The 10,025-nt window shown below is 31.4% G+C and overlaps 1 non-coding gene across 1 annotated transcript; it reads right to left on the bottom strand.

Moving 5' to 3' along the window:
* Nucleotides 1-8,295: 8,295 nt before the first annotated feature.
* On the bottom strand, nt 8,296-8,368 carry TRNAR-CCU (transfer RNA arginine (anticodon CCU)). The gene has a single exon. It is a non-coding gene; the product is annotated as a tRNA-Arg (tRNA).
* Between the last annotated feature and the right edge of the window lie 1,657 nt (nt 8,369-10,025).

Raw genomic sequence — 10,025 nt, 5'->3', positions numbered from 1 at the left:
GTAATGAGTTGGGGAATCTTCACGTATACTCACACCATTTTTAACGTTTATTTCCGCATTTACAAGCATTTTTTTAAAATCGCCCAAATTACCCAATTTTTTTTAGTGTATTAGGCCATGTATTTGGCGCCTAGAGTACCCAAAAAAAATATTCTCAAATAACTTTATAGGACCTCCGTAATGAGTTGGGGAACGTTCACATATACTCATACCATTTTTTAACGCTTATTTCTGCATTTACTAGCCTATTTTTAAGAATCGCTCAAATTCCCTGATTTTTCGTGTGTTTTAGCCCATAGATCTAGCGCCCGAAAGACTCAAATATTTTTTCTCAAACAACTTTATGAGGACCTCCGTAATGAGTTAAGAAACCTTCTCGTATACTCACACTATTTCTTTACCCTCATTTCCTCATTTACAAGGCATTTTTTAAGAATTGCCAAATTTTCCAATTTTTCGTGTATGCTTAGCCCATTGATCTAGCGTCCGAAACACCTAAATTTTTTTTTCTCAAAAAACATTATGAGGGCCTTTGTATTGAGTTGGGGAGTATTCATGTATGCTCACTATACTTTTTAACGCTCATTTCTGCAATTACAAGCTCTTATTAAGAATCGCCCAAATTTCTCAATTTTTCGTGTGTATATTAGCCTATAGATCTGCCGCTCGGAGCACCCAAAATATTTTTCTCAAAAAACCTTTGTGAGGATCTCCATAATGAGTTTGGAACCTTCACGTATACTCATACTATTTTTTAACGCTCATTTCTGCATTTACAAGTCTTTTTTAAGAATCACCAAAATTTTCCAATTTTTCGTGTGTATTTGCCCATGATTTAGCACCCAGAGCACTCTAATATTTTGTTTCAAAAAACTTTATAAGGACTTCGGTAATGAGTTGGGTCACCTTCAAGTATACTCACTCCATTTTTTTAATTGTCATTTCGCGTTTACAAGTCATTTTTTAAGAATCACCCAAATTTCCTAATTTTTCGTGTATATTATCCCATGAATCTGGCGCCTGCAACAACTAAAAAAAAATTCTCAAAAAACTGTATGAAGACCTCCGTAATGAATTGGGGAACCTTCAAGTCTTCTCACACCATTTTTAACGCTCATTTCTGCATTTACAAGCCCCTTTTTTAGAATCGCCCAAATTCTCTGATTTTTCATGTATATTAGCCCATGAATCTGGCAATCGGAGCACCCAATTTTTTTTCTCAAAAGACTTTATGAGGCCCACCATAATGAGTTAGAAAACTTTCACGTATACTCACATAATTTTTTAACGTCCATTTTCGTATTTACAAGGCCCTTTTTAATAATTGTCAAATTTTCCAATTTTTCGTGTGTATATTAGCCCATGGATCTTGCTCCTGGAGCACCTAATTTTTTTTTCTCAAAATACTTTATAAGAATCTCTGTAATGAGTTGAGGAGCCTTCACGTATACTCACACCAATTTTTAACGCTCATTTTCGCATTTACAAGTCTTTTTTTAAGGATCGCCTAAATTTCTCAATTTTCGTGTGTAGTTAGCCCATGGATCTGGCCCCAGGAGCACCCAAAACTTTTTTTATTAAAAAACTTTATGAGGACCTCCGTAATGAGTTGGAGAACCTTTACATACTCACACAATTTTTTTAATGTTTATTTCCGTATTTACAATTCCTTTTTCAAGAATCGCCCAAATTTTCCTATTTTTTGTGTGTATGCCCATGGATCTAGCGCCTAAAGCACCCAATAAAAAATTCTCAAAATTTTTTATGAGGACCTCTCTATTGAGTTGGGGAAGCTTCACATATATTCATATCATTTTTTAAATGCACATTTCTGCATTTATAAGTATTTTTTAAGAATCACCCAAATTTTCCATTTTTTCATGTGTATTAGCCCATAGATTTGACGTCCGGAGCACCCAAATTTTTTTTCTCAAAATAATATATGAAGACCTCCGTAATGAATTGGGAAAACTTCACGTATACTCACACCATTTATTTAATTCTCATTTCTGCATTTACAAGCCTTTTTATCAAATTCTCTAATTTTTCGTGTGTATTAGCCCATGGATCTAGAACCCAAAGCACCTAAAATCTATTTCTCAAAAAACTTTATAAGGACATCCGTAATGAGTTGAGGAACATTCATGTATACTCACACCATTTTTTTAACGCTCATATCTGCATATATAAGCCATTTTTGAAGAATTACTCAAATTCCTCAAATTTTCGTGTGTATTAGCCCATGAATCTAGCTCCCGGAGCACCCAATTTTTTTTCCCAAAAAAGTTTATAAGAACCATCGTAATGAGTTGGTGAACCTTCACATATATTCACACATTTTTTAACGCTCATTACCGCATTTATAAGACCTTTATTAAGAATCGCTCAAATTTTCTGATTTTTCGTGTCTATTAGTCCATGAATCTAGTGCCTGGAGCAACCAAACAAATTTTCTCAAAAAACTTTAGTAGGACCTTCGTAATGAGTTGGGGAACCTTCACATATACTCATACAATTTTTTTAACGCCTATTTCTGCATTTACAAGCTTTTTTTAAGAACAACCCAAATTTCATGGTTTTTTGTGTATATTAGCCCATTGATCTAGAGTCCGGAGCACCCAAAACTTTTTTCTCAAAAAACATTATAAGGACCTCCGTAATGAGTTGGGGAACATTCACGTATACTCACACCATTTTTTAGAACGCTCATTTCCGCATTTACAAGCCAATTTTTAAGAATCACCAAAAATTCTCAATTTTTCATGTGTATTAACCCATGGATCTGGCTCCCGGATAACCCAAAAAAAAATTCTCAAAAATCTTTATGAGGACCTTCGTAATGAGTTGGGGAACCTTCACACACTTACACCATTTTTTAACACCCATTTACTTATTTACATGCCATTTTTTAAGAATCGCTCAAATTTCCTGATTTTTCATGTGTATATTAGCTCATGGATCTAGCGTCCGGAGCACCCAAATTTTTTTTCTCAAAAATTTTATGAGGACTTCCGTAATGAGTTGGGGAACCTTCACATACACCCACACTATTTTTAATGTCCATTTCCATTTTTACAAACCTTTTTTTAAGAATTACCAAATTTATCAATTTTTCGTGTGCACCAAATTTATGAGTACCTCCGTAATGAGTTGGTTAACCTTCATGTATACTCACATCATTATTTTAACCCTCATTTCCGCATTTATAAGCCTTTTTTTAAGAATCGCCTAAATTTTATAATTTTTTGGGTGTATTAGCCCATGGATCTAGAGCCCGGAGCACCCAAAATATTTTTCTCAAAAAATATTATGAGGACCTCCGTACTGAGTTGGGAAACTTTCACGTATACTCACACCATTTTTAACGTCAATTTCCGTATTTACAAGTCTTTTTTTAAGAATCGCTTAAATTTTCTGATTTTTCGTGTATATTAGCCCATGTATCTGGCGCCCGTAGCACTTAATTTTTTTTCTCAAAAACTTTATGATGACCTCCGTAATGAGTTGGGGAACTTTCACGTATACTCACACCATATTTTTAACGCTCATTTCCGCATTTACAAGCCATTTTTTTAAGAATCATAAAATTCCTTGATTTTCTGTGTGTATTTAGCCCATAGATCTAGCGCCCAGAGCACCCAAAACTTTTCTCTCAAAAGACTTTATAAGGACTTTCGTAATGAGTTAGAGAACCTTCATGTATACTCACACCATTTTTATAACGCCCATTTCCTTATTTACAAGCCATTTTTTAAGAATCGCCCAAATTTCCTAAGTTTTTGTGTGTATTTTAACGCATGGATTTGGCGCCCGGAGCACGCAAATTATTTTCTCAAAAAATTTTATGAGGACCTTCGTAATGAGTTGGGGAACCTTCATATATACTCAAACCATTTTTAATGTCCATTTCCGCATTTACAAGCCCTTTTTTAAGAATCTCCTAAATTTCCTGATTTTTTGTGTGCATTAGCCCATGGATCTGGCGCTCGGATCACCCAATTTTTTTTCTCAAAATACTTTATGAGGACCTCTTTAATGAGTTGTAGAACTTTCACGTATACTAACACCATTATTTTGACGCCCGTTTCCACATTTACAAACCCTGTTTTAAGAATCGCCCAAATTTTTTGATTTTTTGTGTGTATTAGCTCATGGATCTGGCGCCCGGAGTTTCTTAAAAAAACTTTATGAGGATCTCCGTAACGAGTTGGGGAACCTTCACATATACTCACACTATTTTTTTGAACCCCATATCCGTATTTACAAGCCTTTTTTTAAGAATCACCCAAATTTCGTATTTTTTCGTGTGTATTAGCCCATAGATCTAGCTCCCAGAGCACTCAAAAAAATTTCTCAAAAACTTTATGAGGACCTCCGTAACGAGTTGGGAAACCTTCACGTATACTCACACCATTTTTTTAACGCCAATTTCCGCATTTGCAAGACCTTTTTTAAGAATCGTTCAAATTCTCCATTTTTTCATAAGTATTAGCCCATGGATCTGACGCTCGGAGCACCAAAAATTTTATTTCTCGAAAAACTTTATGAGGACCTCCATAATGAGTGGGAACCTTCACGTATATTCACACCATTTTTTTTAACTCTCATTTTCGCATTTACAAGCCATTTCTTAAGGTCTGGTGGATGGGTCCTCTAGCTTGTACCAGCACCACAATGACACTCCTATGCTTTTCTTGGGTGCATTGTTAATTATATCATAATTTATGTCAGTTTCTCAAGATAGATTTATATATATATATATGTGATTTTTTCCGAAGTTAACGGGTGCACGTGCACCCCCACCTAGAGGGGTTGGTCCACCTCCAGATACATCCCTCTTATTAAATAATGTATCATTTGCAATGTATCGCACAGTAAAATAATGTATCCAATAACAATGAAAAATCTAGAATTTTTGTAGTGGGGGAAACTTCCGATTCCGAATAAGATTTAATTAACCCCCAAATATATGAATTTCTATATTTCCCCCTTATAATTATTGCCACAAATTTTAAGGTAATTGAGTTTATTTTTGTTCCAGTTTTAAAGGTATCCCATGGTTGGTTGGTGTTTTTTTTTTATGAAACAACAACAAGAAACAATAACATCGTATAATCAACTCAAATGTTACATATATATTTATGCAAACAATATTGTCCAATACATTATAATATATTATAAAATGATATGTAATCATCCAAACAAGTTGTAGATAAACATATTACACAAAGCTATGTTATACATCCACGAAGGGGTACCAAAGGTCTCGAGTATTCGAGCCAGAGAACCTTTTGGTAGGGAGCAATTATTGTACTTCCCTACTGGTTCTTCACAACTCGAACTCGGACTAGTCAGATCAGTAGATTTTATACCTAATGTTTTTGGAAATTAAAAAAATACAATTACATATATAGATAAATTTACACTTAATTATACTAGTGTAAAACCCCATTTGGTAGCAAATTCAACAAGCACATCCATCTCATCATTAACTATAAGACCATCATTATTTTTATCAGCATGGTGCATTGCTTGATAAGCTCTCAAACCACAAAACCATAACCCTAAATCTTTGAAAGCAACCTTCAATTCTTGCTTGTTCAATTTTCCATCGCCTGATTTATCGTATTTTTTTAGAAGACACTTTAGTTTGTCCTCAGAGAGCGGTTTTTCGAGGTTCTTGAATGATTGCATGTTTGATATTGTGATTGCTAATGTATGTAAAGTTTTGTTTTGAGATGATTTGTGTTGCAATATAATTTCTAGGGGTATTTATAATAGGGTTTTTAAAAAAAAGATGAATTAATAATGTTCAATAATAGTGGAGTGTGTTGTTTCCAAGAATTGGATTCTTGATTTGAAATAGAGTACTAAAGGATTTATCTTTATCTATGGATAATAATAGAATATAATCTAGTTCTTCTTGTCTAGACTCTTGAGTAACTTTTACTTTACCAGTTATATGATTATATCCATATATTATTGTTATATACTCCTTTTTCCCAATTTATGTGACTTACTTTCATTTTTAGTCAGTTACACATTTATATATTAAGTAACAATTTAACTATAAAATGTCTATTTTACCCTTTAATGAAATGATTTACTCCACACAAATTTCTATCATTCATTTTGGACCACATGTTTTAAAAGTCTTTCTTACTTTCTTAAACTTCGTGCCGAGTGAAACTACCTCACATAAAATGGGACGAAGGGAGTAATATATAATATATATAAAAAAGAAGAGAGAATAACATTTTTGGTGCTGAGGTTATTGATTATTTCTAATTATTTTATGGTAAGAGAGATATAGAATTTAAGATTATAATTTAGCAAAATATGTATGATGTAATTACTAGTAATGAAAGAAAAATATTAGAAGTAATATTAGTATAGTTTAATAGCAGTTTGGTGCACTAAAGTTTTCGCTATGTGCATTGCAGAGGTTCGATCTTAAAGATCTATTGTACGTAGATTTACTTTGCATTTCTACCAAAAGTTATTTTCAAGACTTGAACCATAACTATATAAAAGTCATAATTCATAATACTATATCATTAAAAAAAAAAGTGTGATAAGAATCCTACAACAGTTGAAATTATGAAAAATTTGTTAAATTATTCTTGACGCAAGCTACTAATCGTCATTTTTTATGACGTCAGTTTAATTAAATTAAAATTATTTACGATGACAAGAAATCGTTGCAATAAATCTATTATAATATAATACATGAATTCTTAATTTACTGATGTATTTTTTTTCCATACTTGCTTTTGTTATATTTTACCTATATCGAGAGTCTATTGAAAATAATATATAATCAGATCTCTATCTTTAAAAGATAAAAGTAAAAGGTAACGATAAAATTGCGTACAGATCAATCATGAATCTCTCGAAATTTCACTTATGTGATATAATGAATATGTTATTGTTGTTGTGTTCCAACTGCAAGTATAAAAAAAAAAAATTAAAAATCTATGATATTTTTTTTCATTATTTTGTGCCTTGATTCTTTTTTTTATTATTTAATATTGTATCCATCAGTTTCAACTTTTGAAGATTCTCATCAACAGTATTTGAACGAATATATAAATAATTTCTTTTTACCTTTTGATAAGGCAGGGAGCTGTGCCTATAGTGGATATATATATTCCTTTATTAACAAGCCTATAGATCAGATATTTTTTTATGATATAAACTTCACATTTTATATTATTTTATTAGGTTAAATGTATTTTTTTTTAATTCAATACCTTTTTGCCTTTAATTTTTTTTAAAAGTTCTTGTACATGTGATATTGAATCTCGAGATGGTTTGGGTGATACCTATGTCTCACTTTATGAATGTTTTGAATTATTTTAGGGAAAATTACGTACCTTATTAGACATACATTCATATCATATATATTAATTCTAACTATATTTTTATATAATTATGTATTTTATCATTAATTAAGAATTTTCTATCATATGTTGAGAAAGATATACATAGATATACATGTGTTTTTGCTACTAGATATACTAAAATAGGGAGAGATGCGAGTGAAATAATCATGTATCGTAGATAATACACACTAGATACATATATATGTATGTATCCGGTGTGTGACACATGTATCTGGGATACCACATACATATATAGGAGAGTGGCGAGCGAAATGAGAAAGAGGTGAGCGAGATTTGTTATGTATTCAAGATACATGCAAATTCACTTGGATATAATGTATCTAGAATAACATTATGAATCTAGATTTTTGGATCATGACATTAACAAAATAAAGGTGAATATTACTTAACTATGACTAGTTGTTTCCTAGCTAGTGATTTTGTTTACTTCTTCCTTAGTCTTTTTTCTTAATTAGGTCTCTCCTCCTTTAATTTCATAAAAAAAAAAAAAAACTTCTATAAAACTAAATCCCCTTTACATGTTGAATCACTTGAAAGTGAGAAAATGCATTTAATATTAAATGTTGCTAAGGTTTTGTGGGTATTGTCTAAAAGATTGCTTATGCTGGCCTTCTTCTCCATCCATCAACTTATGTTTATTGCGAAAATGCAACATCGATCACTTGTTACATGTTCATTGCGTAAATGTCATCATAAGATCTGTAAAAGAGCTTATAAACTGATCAAACTAACTTGTGTGTACTGCCGCATTATGACTTCTCAACTTATAAACATGAATTTTTTTTACTACTTCATGCAGTAGGAAAAATCGCCGCCTTATGACTTTTCAACTTATAAACATGAAACTTTTTTACGGCAAAAAAATCGCGTTCGGAAAAAAACATAAAATCGCGCCAGGTAGGGGTCGAACCTACGACTTTCTGCTTAGGAAACAGACGCTCTATCCACTGAGCTACAGGCGCTTCATGTAAAATTTTGTGTATTGTAATTAAATATTTCTAAGCATAGAATAATGACCTTACTTCTTCATTTTTCTAAGTACTACTAGTAATTTTGTAAGAAAAATATTAAAGTAAGAATTTTTCACATCAATGTTTATATTTTTAATTCTTGAAAGCTAGAAAAGTGATTACCAAAGATTTATAACCTTTTATGATAATTACCTTATCAACGATCATCTAATTGTGTAAATAGTTTTTGTGTATAGAACTTTAAAAGCACTATCATATATATAACAATTCGAGAAGCCTACACAACAATTCTTCATTCTTCTGAAGACTATGTATGTGGTGCGCTTGCTCTAGTTCAAAGTCTTTTCAAAATAGGAACCATATACGACCTTATTCTCTTTTTGGGCACGAGTATCTCCGCCCCTAAACAAAAGGTCCTCACTCGAGGTGGCTAAAACTTCGGTTCATAGAGAGGATTCGAAATCCCAGGGCCAGAAAGAATACATATAATGAGTACAACTATATATAGCAAGTTCAGATTATGGCAACTCATGGACTATGACAAGATTATTTTTGTCGATTCATCGTACCGTCAATTTTCTCTTTCGTAAGCAGAGAGGATCTAGACTAGACACAATGAATTCAACATAACCTAATGTGTCTAGCTCAAACTATATGTACGTGTAAAAAAAATTATGAATTCTAAATTTTAAATTGGTCATTGCAAACAAAAGTGTTAAATAAACGGATTAGATTGAATTTAGACACATCAAAAAGAGTTGACTTAACAACTAAAAATTTTAATCTTATTGACTATAAAACAATCACAATTATAAATGAATTTATAATTATGGTAGAACGGTACACCCCTAAAATTTATTGGGAGCACAGAAACATAGTTATGAATTAAAAAAAATAATAAGGTTACTATTTTCCAAAATAGTCATATTACCCTTTGAATTATTATCTCATGAATCATGATCACCACCCATTTTCTTCCAGCACATTTGGACCGTACACTCAATAAAATCACAAAACAAATTAATAAAAAAATTGAGTTAATTTTGATCATAGAAATTGCCATGTGTGTTATATTTTTATTTATTAAGAAATTCCAAGTTACCCCTACAACCACAAAAGATTTTAACGGAGAGAAGTAAGTATTCTTTTATTTTTAATAAAAAAAATTGAAATAACAAATAAATATATATCTAATCTTAATTAGAGATTTGGATGTAAATTCACACTTTATTTTTTAAAGTAGGACCTTTCAATATGAATTCCGATGAGTCAGACTCTAAAACGGAAAAACAAAAAATTACCTTACATATTTATTAGGTCAAGTGTAATATTTTGAGCCATTAATTATATTTATCTAACTGTTAACGGTTTAGCATTCTTATCAGAAAAAATGAAAACAGAGATTATTGTTTTGTTTATATTGAAGAAAACAGAAAGACAAAAACTGAAAAGAAAAAAAAAATCACAAACAAAGAGAAAGAAGAAAAAGACAAAGGCGAGCTGATAAACTCGCTTTTTTTCTTATTCTTCTTTTTCATATCCTCATTTTCAATCCAAATTTATTTATTTATTTATTTGATTCATTCATAAAAACATAAAAAATTATCTCAAATTTTGTAATTTATTATATATATAGGTAAGCTCTACG

The sequence above is a fragment of the Solanum verrucosum genome, unplaced genomic scaffold, assembly GCF_900185275.1.
Source record: "Solanum verrucosum unplaced genomic scaffold, falcon-dt-bn FXZP01000229.1, whole genome shotgun sequence".
NCBI classification, from domain to species: Eukaryota; Viridiplantae; Streptophyta; class Magnoliopsida; order Solanales; family Solanaceae; genus Solanum; species Solanum verrucosum.
This window is presented reverse-complemented; position numbering and strand designations above follow the sequence as displayed.